Source organism: Salvelinus sp. IW2-2015, linkage group LG32, assembly GCF_002910315.2.
Source record: "Salvelinus sp. IW2-2015 linkage group LG32, ASM291031v2, whole genome shotgun sequence".
Lineage (NCBI taxonomy): Eukaryota > Metazoa > Chordata > Actinopteri > Salmoniformes > Salmonidae > Salvelinus > Salvelinus sp. IW2-2015.
The window spans coordinates 17,559,386-17,576,564 of NC_036871.1; the positions used below are offsets into that span (position 1 = coordinate 17,559,386).

At 42.7% G+C, this 17,179-nt stretch overlaps 1 pseudogene; it reads left to right on the forward strand.

Annotated features, from left to right (window-relative positions):
• LOC111956983 (receptor-type tyrosine-protein phosphatase N2-like) overlaps window positions 1-17,179 on the forward strand; it is a 142,392-nt pseudogene that overhangs the window by 23,654 nt on the left and 101,559 nt on the right.

The following is a 17,179-nucleotide window of genomic DNA, read 5'->3' on the forward strand; positions in this document are numbered from 1 at the left end:
CAAGTTTTTCAACCACTCCACAAATGTCTTGTTAACAAACTATACTTTTGACAAGTCGGTTAGGACATCTACTTTATGCATGACACAAGTAGTTTTTCCAACAATTGTTTACAGAYTATTTCATTTATAATTCACTGTATCACAATTCCAGTGGGTCAGACGTTTACATAGACTAAGTTGACTGTGCCTYTAAACAGCTTGGAAAATTCCAGAAAATGATGTCATAGCTTTAGAAGCTTCTGATAGGCTAATTGACATAATTTGAGTCAATTGGAGGTGTACCTGTGGATGTATTTCAAGGCCTACCTTCAAACTCAGATCCTCTTTGCGCTTGGACATTAATGTGAAATCAAAAGAAATCAGCCAAGACCTCAGAAAAAAAATTGTAGACCTCCACAAGTCTGGTTCATCCTTGGGAGCAATTTCCAAACACCTGTAGGTACCACGTTCATCTGTTCAAACAATAGTACGCAAGTATAAACACCATGGGACCACGCAGCCGTCATAACGCTCAGGAAGGAGACGCGTTCTGTCTCCTAGAGGATGAACATACTTTGGTGCTTAATGTGCAAATCAATCCCAGAACAACAGCAAAGGACCTTGTGAAGATGCTGGAGTATACAGGTACAAAAGTATCTAATCCACAGTAAAATGAGTCCTATATTGACATAACCCGAAAGGCCGCTCAGCAAGGAGAAGCCACTGCTCCAAAACCGCCATAAAAAAGCCAGACTACTGTTTACAACTGCACATGGGGACAAAGATGTACTTTTTGGAAAATGTCCTCTGTCTGATGAAACAAAATAGACTGTTTGGCCATAATGACCATCATTATGTTTGGAGGAAAAAGGGGGATGCTGCAAGCCGAAGAACACCATCCCAACCGTGAAGCACGGGGGGTGCAGCATCATGTTTGGGGTGCTTTCTGCAAGAGGACTGGTGCACTACACAAAATAGATGGCATCATGAGGCAGGAAAAGTATGTGGATTATATGAAGCACATCTCAAGACATCAGTCAGGAATTAAAGCTTGGTCGCAAATGGTTCTCCAAATGAACATATCAACAAGCATACTTCCAAAAGGTGTGGCAAAATGGCTTAAGGACAACAAAGTCAAATATTGGAGTGGCCATCACAAAGCCCTGACCTCAATCCTATAGAAAATTTGTGGCAAACTGAAAAAGCGGTTGCAAGCATTGAGAGCCTACCAAACCTGACTCAGTTACACCAGCTCTTTCAGGAGGCATGGGCCAAAAGTCACCCAACTTATTGTGGGAGCTTGTGGAAGGCTACCCGAAACATTTGACCCAAGTTAAACAATTTAAAGCAATGCTACCAAATACAATTGAGTGTATGTAAACTCTGACCCACTGGGAATGTGATGAAAGAAATACAAGCTGAAATAAATCATTCTCTCTACTATATTTCTGACATTTCCACTTAAAATAAAGTGGTTATCCTAGCTGACCTAAGACAGGGATTTTTACTAGGATAAAAGTCAGGAATTGTGAAAAACTGAGTTTAAATGTATTGTTAGGTTATGTAAACTCCGACTTCAACTGTATGTTCAGATACACGGCTCTGTATGATATGAAGACAGTTTTCATGTATGAAGACATGGTGCCATTGACTGTTAATAACAGATATTAATTTGGTAATTGCTGTGTGTCTTCTCTAAATTCCCTCTGTTCTCCAGTCTCTGTGAATGACAGCTTGTTTGCTGAGGCGGTTTTTGTCACTTATCCAGAGCACTTACAGGAGCACTTAGGGTTAAGTTCTTGCTCAAGGGCACATCGACGGATATTTCACCTCGTCGGCTCAGGGATTTGAACCAGCAAACTTTCGGTTACTGGCCAAACATTCTAACTGCTACTTGCTGCCCAATACAGAGAGATGTGCCCAAACTGCACCCTATTTCCTATTTAGTACTTACTTCTGACTCATTGTTAGTGTGAACTCTTCAGCACAGAGGTCCGTACAGTACGCCAAACTACAGCTGCTGCCTTCACTGTCTGTCTTAGAGTCATCCTCAGCGCCCCAGCCTACTGCACTGGGAAATGTCAGCTATGCATAATTAGAATGGTATATTCCTATATTCCTGTGTTAATCTGATTGTTTTTCCCCTTCCCTCACATAGACCTACTGTTTGCAGGGTTTTCCCTCACATAGACCTACTGTTTGCAGGGTCCCTCAATAGCCTACTGTTTTGCAGGGTTTTCCCTCACATAGACATATGTTGTGGGGTTTCCCTCACATAGACTACTGTTTGCAGGGTTTTCCCTCACATAGACCTACTGTTTGTGGGTTTTCCCTCACATAGACCTACTGTTTGTGGGTTTTCCTCACATAGACCTACTGTTTGCAGGGTTTTCCTCAATAGACCACTGTTTGCAGGTTTTCCCTCACATAGACCTACTGTTTGTGGGTTTTCCCTCACATAGACCTTACTGTTTGCAGGTTTTCCCTCACATAGCCTACTGTTTGCAGGTTTTCCCTCACATAGACCCACTGTTTGTGGGGTTTCCCTCACATAGACCCACTGTTTGTGGGGTTTTCCTCACATAGACCTTCTGTTTGGGTTTTCCCTCACATAGACATACTGTTTGTGGGGTTTTCCTCACATAGACCTACTGTTTGCAGGGTTTCCCTCACAGACACTGTTTGTGGGGTTCCCTCACATAGACCCACTGTTTGTGGGTTTCCCTCACTAGACCTACTGTTTGTGGGGTTTTCCCTCACATAGACCACTGTTTGTGGGGTTTTCCCTCACATAGACCTACTGTTGGGGTTTTCCCTCACATAGACCTACTGTTTGTGGGGTTTTCCCTCACATAGACCTACTGTTTGCGGGTTTTCCCTCACACTAGACCCACTGTTTGTGGGTTTTCCCTCACATAGACCTACTGTTTGTGGGTTTTCCCTCACATAGACCTACTGTTTGTGGGTTTCCTCACATAGACCTACTTTTGTGGGGTTTCCCTCACATAACCTACTTGTTGCAGGGTTTCCTCACTAACCCACTGTTTGTGGGGTTTCCCTCACATAGACCTACTGTTTGTTGGTTTTCCCTCACATAGACCTACTGTTTGTGGGTATTGTGTGATCTTATCAGGTACATATTTGTAGATCTCTTCACGCATAACCTAAACAATCCAAGTCTCAGTACCTTTATCCAAGATATTGTATAAAGTTACACTGGCAATAGATGTCAATGTTCTTCAGTACTGTATGTGCTAAAATCAGTGGTGTAAAGTACTTAAGAAAATATACTGGGGTATCTGTACTTTACTATTTATAATGTTTGACTACTTTTACTTTTACCTCACTACATTCCTATTGAAAATTATGTACATTTTAYATTTTCCCTGACACCCAAAAGTACTTSTTACATTTTGAATGTTTAGCAGGACAGGAAAATTGTCTAATTCACACACTTATCAAGAGAACATCGCTGGTCATCCCTACTGTACTGCCTCTGATCAGGCTGACCCACCAAACACATGCTTTGTTTGGAGCATGCCACTGGCTGTCTGTAAATAAATACAAATATTTAAAATGGTSCYGCCTGGTTTGCTTCATATAGGGAATTTGAAAAGATGTATACTTTTGCTTTTACATTTGATGCTTAAGTACATTTTTGCAATTACATTTACTTTTGATACTTTAGTATATTTAAAACCAAATACTTTTACTCAAGTAGCATTTCACTGGGTGACTTTCACTTTTACTTGAGTCATTTTCTATTAAGATATCTTTACTTTTACTAAAGTATGACAATTGGGTACTTTTTCCACCAATGGCTAAAATGCCATGAACGTTCTGCCCCATACTGTGCATGGCATATAGTGCTGTACTGACCATAAATWACCACCAGAGGGCGACTTATGCCTGTGTATAGTCCGTCCTCCAACAGCAACCTGTTGTTGATTATAAAGAGTACAAATGGGAGAAATGTTGTAAAAAGAGAAAAATTACAGAAATGGTGAAAGACAATACTTTTGAAGTTAAATCCTATATTACACAATCATCAAGTCATCATGTTTCATATACTGARCTATTGAACAATAATGATTGTTGGTTGAATCAATTTGCCTAGTGGCATAGAGTTGAGCAGACAAATGTTTAGAATTTCCACACATGGGGATTTTTTGTTGTTGCAGGGACTGACATTTTTTGGGGCCTTTTATAAATGCATTTCATGCTATTCTAAGTGATTTACATGATAGAAGACATTAGCAGAATATTTTTTAATGCCACACAAATGCCCAAATGCAGGCTACTGTGCAATTTTGGAACTTTATCAATTTTTTTTGTATTTATAATCATTTGTTTATACCATTAGTGTTATTTTATATCACTGTTATTATTGTAGGCTTATTTGATCATCTAAACCAGTTCTTTAAATATGATAAATGTGTTTTTGTTTCATTCTGTTTAGACATTTTGTTGGTTAAATTAAGTTCGATATGTATTTCTAATGGTGTACTCCTWATTTAGTTTAAGATACGTTATAAGTAAAATAAATATCATTAACCTATTGCTGTCATTTATTGGGTTTAAACCAGTTCTCAMGTGTTTCATTTCATTCTGTTGAGCCATTTTCTTTGTCCAAATTAAGTTTCAACTGTAATGTTGTGTTGGCCGTGATATAATATCCTGCTCGTATTTTCCCTATAAACAATGGCTTRACTTACTTATTACCCTGATAATGTTTGGACATTTTTGTGAAGGTTTGGTGGTGTGTGGCTATTAGCATATTATACTGCAGGCCTGTGATATGAAGGCAGTGCGCACCGGCGCTCCAACTGACTCTGACATTTGAACTTGAGGTGAGGAAGAAKGATTTAGGCCTACCAGAGTTACTCCTATAATCTAACAATATATTTCTTATCTTTWAAAAAAATATTCMGTTTTTATTTTTTTTGCCTACTTCYSTATGGCTATATTCCTATCTGTAGACCAATAGTAGCCTATCTGACAAGTATAAAGAAATGAATGTTGGTGTCGTAGCATGCCGCCGGCATATCTCTCCCGCTCACTCTCTCGGGCCTAAGCTTTTCTTCCTTTATATTCCGTTTTTAAATATTAATATCACACAGTGGACACCTAAGCCTATAGGCCCATGCATGCAATGTCCTAATGCATTTGGTGCTCAAATCTCTGACAGCTGAACCATGAGGTGGACAATTATTGTTTTAGGAAATTAAAAATCAAGAAAACAATAGGCTATAACGTTTTGCATAGGCTACACATCAAAACACGGGGAATAGTATTTTTGTAATTTGTTATAGGCTGTTTTTAAAGACATGTAAATGTGCTTCATTTGGCCGATATCGCTTGTCTGTTGATGGCGCTGGCTGCGTGGATGGACACCCTGATGGATTACGCATATTGAACCGGTAGGCCTACATTTCTTAAAATTCTGATACAGTAAAATCTTCCCTGTCACTTTTCCGGGGCCAAATTTTCCCAACAGAAACCCAGACATATAGTATACAGTGCCTTTGGAAAGTATTCAGACCCCTTGACTTTTTCCACATTTTGTTACGTTACAGCCTTATTCTAAAATGGATTAAATAAAAATAAAAATCCCTAATCAATCTACACACAATACCCAATAATGACAAAGTGAAAACAGGTTTTTTGAACTTTTTGCAAATGTATATACAGTACCAGTCAAAAGGTGGACACACCTACTCATTCAAGGGTTTTTCTTTATTTTTCTATTTTCTACATTGTAGAATAATAGTGAAGACTTCAACTCTATGAAATAACACATATCGAATCATGTAGTAACCAAAAAAGTGTTAAACAAATCATAAAATATTTTATACTTGAGATTCTTCAAAATAGCCACAGTTTGCCTTGACAGCTTTGCACACTCTTGGCATTCTCTCAGCCAGCTTCATGAGGTAGTCACCTGGAATGCATTTCAATTAACAGGTGTGCCTTGTTAAAAGTTAATTTGTGGAATTTCTTTCCTTCTTAATGCGTTTGAGACAATTAGTTGTGTTGTGACAAGGTGTCACACCCTGATATGTTTCACCTGTCCTTGTGATTGTCTCCACCCCCCTCCAGGTGTCGCCCATCTTCCCCATTATCCCCTGTGTATTTATACCTGTGTTCTCTGTTTGTTCGTTGCCAGTTTGTCTTGTAAGTCAACCAGTGTTTTTGTTATCAGCTCCTGCTTTTCGCAGTCTCTCTTTTTCTCGCCCTCCTGGTTTTGACCCTTGCCTCTACTGACTCTGAGCCGGCCTGCCTGACCACTCTGCCTGACCCTGACCCTGAGCCTGCCTGTCGACCTGTACCTTTGCCCCACCTCTGGAATGTTGACCACTGCCTACCCTGACCCTGAGCCTGCCTGCCATCCAGTACCGTTGCCCAACCTCTGGTTTACTGACCCCTGCCTGCCTTGACCTGTCTATTGCCTGTCCCTGTTGGAATATTAAACCATTGTCAGTTCGACGTGTCTGCATCTGGGTCTTACYTTGATTCCTGATACAAGGTAGGGGGGGTATACAGAAGATAGCCCTATTTGGTAAAATACCAAGTTCATATTATGGCAAGAACAGCTCAAATAAGCAAAGAGAAACGAYAGTCCATCATTACTTTAAGACATGAAAGCAGTCAAAACGTTTCTTCAAGTGCAGTCGCAAAAACCATCAAGCGCTATGACCCTTGTGAGGACCGCCACAGGAATGGAAGACCCAGAGTTACCTCTGCTGCAGAGGATAAGTTCATTTGAGCTACCAGCCTCAGAAATTGCAGCCAAAATAAATGCTTCACAGCGTTCAAGTAACAGACACATCTCAACATCAACTGTTCAGAGGAGACTGCATGAATCAGGTCTTCATGGTCGATTTGCTGCAAAGAAACCACTACTAAAGGACATCAATAAKAAGAAGAGACTTGCTTGGGCCAAGAAACGCGAGCAATGGACATGAGACCAGTGAAAATCTGTCCTTTGGTCTGATGAGTCCATATTTGCGAATATTTTTTTTCAACCACAGTGTCTTTGTGAGACGCAGATTAGGTGAACGGATGATCTCCGCATGTGTGGTTCCCACCGTGAAGCATGGAGGAGTAGGTGTGATGGTGTGGGGGTGCTTTGCTGGTGACACTGTCTGTAATATATTTAGAATTCAAGGCACACTTAACCAGCATGGCTACCACAGCATTCTGCAGCAATACGCTATCCCATCTGGTTTGTTTTTCAACAGGACAATGACCCAACACMMCTCCAGTCTGTGTAAGGGCTATTTGACCAAGAAGGATAGGGTTGGAGTGCTGCATCAGATGACCTGGCCTGCACAAWCACCTGACCTCAACCAAATTGAGATGGTTTGGGATGATTTGGACYGCAGAGCGAAGGAAAAGCAGCCAACAAGTGCTCAGCATATGTGGAAACTCCTTCAAGACTGTTGGAAAAGCAATCCAGGTGAAGCTGGTTGAGAGAATGCCAAGAGTGTGCAAAGCTGTCATCAAGGAAAGGGTGGCTACTTTGAAGAATTTAATTTGTTTAAATATATTTTGATTTGTTTAACACTTTTTTTTTGGTTACTACATGATTCCATATGTGTGATTTCATAGTTTTGATGTCTTCAATGTTATTCTACAATGTAGAAAATAGTACAAATAAAGAAAAACCCTTGAATGAGCAGGTGTGTCCAAACTTTTGATTGGTACTGTATATGAAAAATAAAACTTTACTTAGATAGGTATTCAGACTCTTTGCTATGACACTCGAAATTGAGCTCAGGTTCCTCCTGTTTCCATWGATCATCCTTGAAATGTTTCTACAACTTGATTGCAGTCCACCTGTGGTAAATTCAATGGATTGGACATGATTTGGAGAAGCACACACCTGWCTATATAAGGTCCCACAGTTGACAGTGCATGTCAGAGCAAAAATTAGGCCATGAGGTCGAAGGAATTGTCCSTAGAGCCAAGAGACAGGATTGTGTCAAGGCACAGATCTGGGGGAAGGGTAMCAAAACATTTCTGCAGCATTGAAGGTCCCCAAGAACACAGTGGTCTCCATCATTCTTAAATGGAAGAAGTTTGGCACCACCAAGACTCTTCCTAGAGMTAGCTGCCCGGCCAAACTGAGCAATCGGGGGAGAAGGGCCTTGATCAGGGAGGTGACCAAGAACCCGATGGTCACTCCTACAGAGCTCCAGAGTTCCTCTTTGGAGATGGGAGAACCTTCCAGAAGGACAACCATCTCTGCAGCAGTYCAACAATCAGGTCTTTATGGGAGAGTGGCCAGACGAAAGCCACTCCTCAGTAAARGGCACATGACAGCCTGCTTGGAGTTTTCTAAAAGGCACCWRAAGGACTCTCAGACCATGAGAAACAAGATTCTCTGGTCTGATGAAACCAAGATTGAACTCTTTGGCCTGAATGCCAAGCGTGAACAGAGCAGAGAGATCCTTGATGAACACCTACTCCAGAGCGCTCAGGACCTCAGACTGGGRCGAAGGTTCACCTTCCAACAGGACAACGACCCTAAGCATACAGCCAAGACAACACAGGAGTGTCTGRATGTCCTTGAGTGGCCCAGCCAGAGCCCRGACTTGAACCTGATCGAACATCTGTGAAGAGACTTGAAAATAGCTGTGCAGCGACACTCCCCGTCCAACCTGACAGAGCTTGAGAGAATCTGCAGAGAAAAATGGGAGAAACTCCCCAAATACAGGTGTGCCACGCTTGTAGCGTCATACCCAAGAAGACTTGAGGCTGTAATCGCTGCAAAAGTTACTTCGACAAAGTACTGAGTAAAGGGTGTAAATACTTATGTAAATGTGATRTTTCAGTTTTTAATACATTTGCAAATATTTCTAAAAAAAATGTTTTTTGCTTTGTCATGATGGGGTATTGTGTGTGTAGATAAGGGGAAAAACTATTGAATCAATTTTAGAATAAGGCTGTAGCGTAACAAAATGTGGAAAAAGTTAAGGGGTATGAAAACTTTCCGAATGTACTATATATAGTRTAGGCTACAGTAGGCTACATAATACACTTTCCAGTGACACTGACTCACCCAATGATAAAGATGAAGCATAGGCTACTCATCGGTGATGGCCGATGTGCTCGTGTCAATATCTCAAGATAAGRTACTTCGAAAAACAGTGCTGTTGGCTCAGAATCTCTCAAAAATTCAACAGGAATAACACTCAGAATGTCAGACTAGAAAAAATGGTGGCACATGTACTATCAATTGCATTATGTGACAAATCACAAAAGGAAACACAGAGAACTGTTTTTATCCCTGGTGGATTAGGTCAAAGGTCACTATGGATCTGTCTCAAATGGCACCCTATTACCCATAGAGCTCTGGTCACAAGTAGTGCTCTATAAAGGGAATATGGTGCCATTTGGGACACATCCTAAGTTATTCTCATTCTGTAATATGTTCTCTCAGCATGTTAGTATATTTATAARACGAAAAGGCTACATGATGAAAAAATTGTTATTTTCAATAGACAGATCAGTCTTCTCTTTTCAGCAGTAGGCATTAGCTTTCCAAACRGTAGGCCTACATTTTTCTCACGATTTGTATTTGAAAATTTGTCAAAGGCAAACTGACAGCCGCAACCAACAGTAGAAATATAATCCATACATGGCAGTTCCCATTCAAGTCAGGACTGGCAGCCATTGCAAGTGTACTCATGAGTTTAACCAGTGTTAGCRGTTCCAAAATCCTTCTATGGAGTTATATATATGGCCACAACACAACAAGCTGTTCTATATTCGGCGCATGTGCTGCCCAAATTGCGGCCTTCCTGACTGTAAGTGCTTGTRATAAAACTTATTCCACAGCTATTTTTTACAAGCTATTGATCCTCTGTGGAARAATTATGCTCTCAGGTGTAGTATTTTCAAGTAATTTTCTGCTGTCTGTTCAGACAGGAGTAGTATCATTTTTGGTTGATTTCACATTGAATTGACATTAGTTGAAAACTCMACCAAAATGTAAATCAAAACTAGACGTTGAACTGACGTCTGTGCCTAGTGGGACCTGAGATCTACATACATTTCTAGAAAGCAGCTCTAGACGGGCGAGCGATATTCTATAGTGCACAGCGCTGATGATTTTTGGAGGGTTTTATCAATCTCTCCAGCAGAAATGAAATATGCTATTGAGTTATTTACCCTGGCTGTCTGAAAAAGCATTAAGGGAACAAAACTCCAAGGAGCATCTGCATTTCAAACCCAGAACAGAGCGCGGCAGAGCAGCATGATGAGCCGAGCAGCACAAACCTAGGCGGAGTCCCAAATGACACACTATTCCCTACGTAGTGCACTACTTTTGACCAGAGCCCTATGGGTTTAAAAGTAGTGCAAAATGTAGGGAATACGGTGCCATTTGGGACGCGGACCTAATGGCCTCAGATTATTCAACATAAGATCCACCGCTGCCTCTGCTCTGACCCTCTGAGTGCTGGTCGGGTGAAACACAGAAACACCTCCACAGATTCAAAGCTACCAACCTGCCTCTTGTTTCTCCTCATCATAAAAACACAAACTCTGCTGATGTAGCACAGAGCTACGGGCCTTAAACTTAACACTAAGGTTTTCCAGAAATCCCAGTTGGAAGGTCCCTGGATGTTCTGCTTATTCCCTCATGAAAAACATGGGAATTTGTGGAAAGTTACTGGAATTTTGCAAAGCTATTTCTGTTAAATTAGTCCCATAGTTTGTAATACCCAAACCCTGACCCCCTCCCTCTCACTGCTCTCTGTTAACCCCAGCTGCCCAACCAAGCGGACCTCTTCTTTATATCCCATTGCTATGGAACCGTTTCGCCTGCGTGGTTGTGAAAACCTAAGCTGTGTGTGAATGACTTGGTGGGGGTTACAGTTAATCAAGCTGCGGTGCCACATAGCGTCGGTTCCTGTGAAAACCCTGCCTTAGCTCTCCTCTCACACAGACAGCCATCAAGACCCCGTTAAAGCAATCATTGAGCACAGCTATTTTATGTGTGTTTGATGGTGAAAGCTGGCTCTCAGTCCTCCCTGTGTTACTGAGCCCGGCCCTGCTCAGTTGAKTGATGTGTGGCAGGCAGGCCAGGCTGTAGCAGCAGACAGCAGTATGGTGGGTTCCGTGTGTTCCGTGTGTTCCATATCTTCTATGTCTTCTGTTGTGTTCYGCTGCTCCTCCCTCATCAGGCTGTGGTGGATCTAGAAGGCTGGCTGGGTTCCAGAACCCTGGCCTCTACCTTCTGTGCTCCGCTCAATAGCATCATGGGAAGCCCCCACCACCGGGAGATCTGCATTGTTTGACTCTCTCATCTGGTAGCCATGAAAGCACATTTGCATACCTATGTATTTAAAAAAGAGGAGATGGATGTATTATCAGACCAATGTGCCCATATCTACATATTTTCTAAATCCATCCTCTCGTTTATTATGTTATTGATGGKTTTACTTGATGGTTTTTACAACTTTTTTAAAGATTGATAACCCATAACAACGCATGCCTTCTCATGGAAATGTGATTTATAGAAGTCATCCCAACCCTATCTAGCCAAATGCTCACTAACAGTAAGGTGCACTCTGCAAAGTGACATGTGTACTGTGCTCTTCCTTCTATTACCAAGATAAGGATGTCATTGCAGATGCTGTTTGCTGTGCAGTCTAGTGATGCTTGTATCTTTCATGGACGCTGCSTCTCATCTGTGGAATGTCTCTGTTGAATTGTTCAAGTGTGCGTGGCCATATTCTGGGTTACATTTGGTTCCGCCACCCCATCTGGTATTGGCACCAGTCCTCAGTTGTGTTGCCAAAACGTGCTGTAGTTCTGTACTGTATGTTAGTATTAAGAAGCAGAGGGGAATACATATGGAGCTCATCATGCAGCCTTTTGTCTTATAAACCTACTAACATGCTGAGAGAACATATTACAGAATGAGAATGACCTAGGATGTGTCCCAAATGGCACCATATTCCCTTTATAGTGCACTACTTTTGACCAGAGCCCTATGGATAATAGGGTGCCATTTGAGACATCCATAGTGACCTTTGACYTAATCCACCAGGGATTAAAAACAGTTCTCTGTGTTTCCATTTGTGATTTGTCACATAATGCAATTGATAGTGTAAGGCCCAACGCAGGAGATGAGAAGCAGGTACAGGGAGTGAACCMTTTAATACAGACGGACATGYAACGGAACAGGGACAGCGTCTGGACATAAACACGACACAACAAAATGTTACTACAGGGAACAACACAGAGGAGCAGACATATATGCAGGGGTAATCAACATAGTGAGGGAGTCCAGGTGAGTCCAATGAGCACAGCTGCGCGTAATGATGGTAACAGGTGCGTATGATGACGGGTAGCCTGGCGCTCGAGGGGGAGCGGGAGCAGGCGTGACAGATAGTATATGTGCAACCATTTTTTTCTAGTCTGACATTCTGAGTGTTATTCCTGTTGATGTGTTGCAGGGTTGATCTGGGAGGATGAGGCCACCCAGCAGATCCTGTCCAAGGAGCTGTCTAAGCTGAGGAAGATCCCCTACAGACGCCTACAGGACTCCAGCCCCCATGTCTATAGCAGCAGCAAATCCAGGTCACTCTTCTGGCAGGCAGCACCATCCATCACACCTGTGCATACACACACGGACACACACGTATGCATGCAGACAGACAGGCAGGCAGGCAGACTCTAGGAGTGCACATGTTAGAATATGATGACTGATGAGCTGGTTTATGTCTGAACGGATCTAGTTTCTAGCTCTGGATAGTCCAGGTTATCTGTATGACTGTTCCTTATGGCTGTCCAGGTCTGTCTGTCTGTCTGTCTGTCTGTCTGTCTGTCTGTCTGTGTCTGTTCGTTCATGTGTTTATATCTGTCTCTCTCTCTTTCTCTCCTTTTTCGACTCTCTTTTTATCTTCATGTGTCTCTTTCTATCTTCTCTCTTTCTCTATCTATTTATTGCTGTCTCTCACACTTACTCACACCTCTCACTCTCCATGTCTGGTCCAGACCATCTACCCAGGCTATGGACTCAGGAGACAAAAAGATCAAGCCTGTGGAGGTGGAGCTCAGTAGAAACCTTCAGAACATCCTACAGCGTCTGGGCCTCCTTTCCCAGGCCTCGTCCCCCACTGGCCCCATGAGTCCCAGCAAGGTAAGGGCCCCCCCTGGACAACTTCAGAACCCTGCCCTCCAGACCCCCAGGCCCCTGCTTTAGCCTGGGATGAGCAGCTGGATCCTTTTTTACTTCTCCATAGATGCACGTCTCTATAAACACACACTCATGTGTACACACACACACACACACACACGCAAATCACACATACACGCAAATCACACATACACGCACACAAACTAACGCTGCAGGAGCTGTATCATTATCTATCCCCTTCTGAAGGGTTGGTGAATGGCTGTTGGTTGACCATTCACAGGGATAGTTTCCTGCTGGATTATTATGAGGGAGATAATGCCCACCGTGGGTTCAGGAGTTCAGTTCCTTAATTAGTAACACCCACATGATGGGCTCTATGTAATTTCTGTTCAGGGGGGTGACCAACATGGCCTAGCTGAATGAGAGGGCCAAACCCCTGCTGAGGTCCAGGCATTGAGGGGTTGGGGAGGGTACCCCTTTAWTTATCAAGAATGGGGAGAGTATCCCTTTATTTATTAAGGATGRGGTTGGTGGAAAACATTGGGGGGGGCTTTCGTTTGAGATGAGTATGTGGGAGATGGATGGATCTTAGAGTGTTGTTGACCCGTCCGTATATGGTACTGCTTAGGAAGATATTACATACTCTCATCTTATTGTTAACATATTWGCAATTAACGTTTCATTTGATGGTGGTGTATTAGCTGGGGATTTAAGTGAAGCACTAAGTAAAGATGAACACTTTGATCTATTTGCTAACACTTTCTATGAAGTTAATGTGTATAATGCTATATAATGACCTTTATATAATGCGTTATAATACATAAATAATGTGTTTTATTATCTTGCAGAGTGACCGTTACCAATCTGGCGTCTTCTCTGACTACTACCGGCCCAAGTCCCAAGGAGAGGGACATTTTTCCCCACTGTCCTTCCAGCCTCCCTACCAGGACAGACACTCTGCAGGGAATGGAGACCTCCTTGTGGCTGCCCTCAGGCACTACCTGTCTGGGCAGGGACCACCCCAGACCGGGGGGGCCCCCAAAGTCCCAACCTTGCCCTCCCCTCTTCTACGCCCCTCCTACAGCAACAGTATAGACAGTACTGGGCCTAAAGAGAACTCKCAATCCCAAACACCCAACCTGGATAGACTTTTACTCCTCAAGACAGCTGGAGCCAGTCAACCCTCTAGTCCAAAAGACCCCTTCAATCCAGTGGATGGTATGTGCTGCTTTTTACTGTACAAGTTCTTCCTTATTATTCCTCTGTGAACAAATTATCGCTATCAATAGTTATGGATCTGCTGAAAATAACGGTATAGCATGTTATTAGTTGTTAATTAAGGCATTGACATCTACCATAGTTAGAACTCTTCTCCCTCTCATCCTCTCTTCTCTTCCCTTCTCCTCTCATCCCCTCTCCTCCTCTCCTCCTCTTCTCTCCTCTCCTCTCCTCCTCTACGCCTCTCCTCTCCTCCTCTCCTCCTCTCCTCCTCATCTCTCCCATCCTCCTCTCATCCCCTCTCCTCTTTCCTCCTCCACAGAGGTGTTCATCAAGAAGGTTCTGAAGAACGTGGGCAGACACAATGTGGACGTGGACGACATGAGTCCAAAAGACCTGGACCAGCTGTCTACACTGATCGCTAACGCCCTACAGGTAGAAAAAACAACAACGTTTTTGTACTTGTCTTTCTTGCACAAACCCTCACACCTTTCTTACTAGCACTGATTTTGCTGATAGCTGCGTTTCTTTAGGAAGATTTTACTTGGAATGAATGTGATGGTTGGTTGTCTTACCTAGACACCGTAGTTGAATGCACTGTCTGTAGTTTCTCTGGATAAGAGCGTCTGATAAATGACCAAGATGTAAATGTGAATGCAGGTAGTGGATCAAAAACAGCCTCAGGCCAGACCAGGACCAAGAGACCTGGGGGAGGAAGAGGAGCAGGAGGATGAGGAAGGGAATGAGGGGCCTGGGGAACAGGAGGGGGAGAAGGAGGAGAGTGACCCTCCATCCGCCACAGAGAAAACGGCTCCGGAGAGCACTCCCCTAGAGGAGTCTGTGGTCCAAGGTACACAAACCTGACGGAACTGGTTACTTGGAGAAGACCTCCATCTGTAGTATTAACTCACCAACACCTTTGTATACTCATTGTCTTTCCATGYCAACTTCAGGGTGACTAGTTCATATTGGCTGCTCTGTTGATTTGAAATGCAGTCAGCCTTTGGCAAAAAAAGTATCAGCTAAAAATATTCACAAACCATAAGTTTCCCTTTGCCCTTTTGGAAGGCGAAGGGAAAGAGTATATCTGCGTGGCTGTTATTTGAGATATGCAGAGTCGGTTTGCTTTCTGCTTAATATTATTCTTGTTGTCAGTAAACACTCAGTCTCTGTTATTTCCTGACAGAGCGACAAATGGAGGGAGACAGAGAGCCAGCAGGCTCCAATGACAAGGTACCCCATTTTGATTCTTAAAGTGATAAAGGGTTTGAAAGAAAGTGGAAATGTCAAACGGAATACTGACATTATAAACGGTGATATTATACCGTGTGTMGGGTATGAATCATCCAGAAGAGCTGATTTTCAAAAGGATTTTGATGATAAATCTGCAATGTACTGTAGACAGTAAACCAGTTAGTATACACAACATAGAGAAGAAGTATGTTTTGAAAAAGGGATTGAAAGTGTTGTAATGTCAGTTTGCATACCTATCTTTCAAACAGTTATTATTGGCTTCTGTCCTATTGCTTCCTGCTTTCCTAGAACTTGATGAGAGAAGCAAATTGCCTCCTCTCCCCTATCAAAACAGTTCCTTAATTCAGTACACATGGATTGTAACAAAACATGTCTCATAATCAAGATGAAAAAAAAKCCATAATGTAGTTATGATTGATTTGTATTTGTAATTTCTGTGCTTCCTGAGATCACTGTGACTTTTGTTGTTTGTGCTGTAGCTAGATCACCGTGACATTGTTCTGTGTTATTTCAGCCCCAGGATGCCGCCGGCTTATTTGGAAAGCTTCTGGCGTACCTGGATAAGAGTGAGTCCCCAGCCCAGAGACTCCAGGGAGATTCCCCCGGCCAGGCTGGTGTGGGTGCAGGGCTGGGCAAGGGCAGGGGTGTCGGTCTGGAGAATGTCCGCAGTAAGACCACTCAGGCCGAGGTGACGACCATATTACACATACAGTTTCAAGAAAAAGTATGTGAACCCTTTGGAATTACCTGGATTTCTGCATAAATTGGTCATTATTCAAATTTGATCTGATCTTCATCTAACTCACAACAATAGACAAACACAGTCTGCTTAAACTAATAACACACAAACAATTATTTGTTTTCACATCTTTATTGAACACACCGTGTAAACATTCACAGTGCAGGGTGGAAAAAGTATGTGAACCCTTGGATTTAATAACTGGTTGACCCTCCTTTGGCAGCAATAACCTCAACCAAAAGTTTTCTGTAGTTGCGGATCAGACCTGCACAACGGTTAGGAGGAATTTTGGACCATTTCCTCTTTACAAAACTGTTTCAGTTCAACAATATTCTTGGGATGTCTGGTGTGAACCGCTCTCGAGGTCATGCCACAGCATCTCAATCGGGTTGAGGTCAGGACTCTGACTGGGATTCTCCAGAAGGTGTATTTTCTTCTGTTGAAGCCATTCTGTTGTTGATTTACTTCTGTGTTTTGGGTCGTTGTTCTGTTGCATCAACCAACATCTGTTGAGCTTCAATTGGCAGATAGCCTTACATTCTCCTGCAAAATGTCTTGATAAACTTGGGATCTCATTTTTACGTCGATGATAGCCTGACGCAGCAAAGCAGCCCCAAACCATGATGCTCCCTCCACCATATTTTACAGTTGGGATGAGGTTTTGATGTTGATGTGCTGTGCCTTTTTTTCTCCACACAGTGTTGTGTGTTCCTTCTAAACAACTCAACWTTAGTTTAGTCTGTCCACAGAATATTTTGCCAGTAGCGCTGTGGAACATCCAGGTGCTCTTTTTGAATACTTCAGACGTGCAGCAATGTTTTTTTGGACAGCAGTGG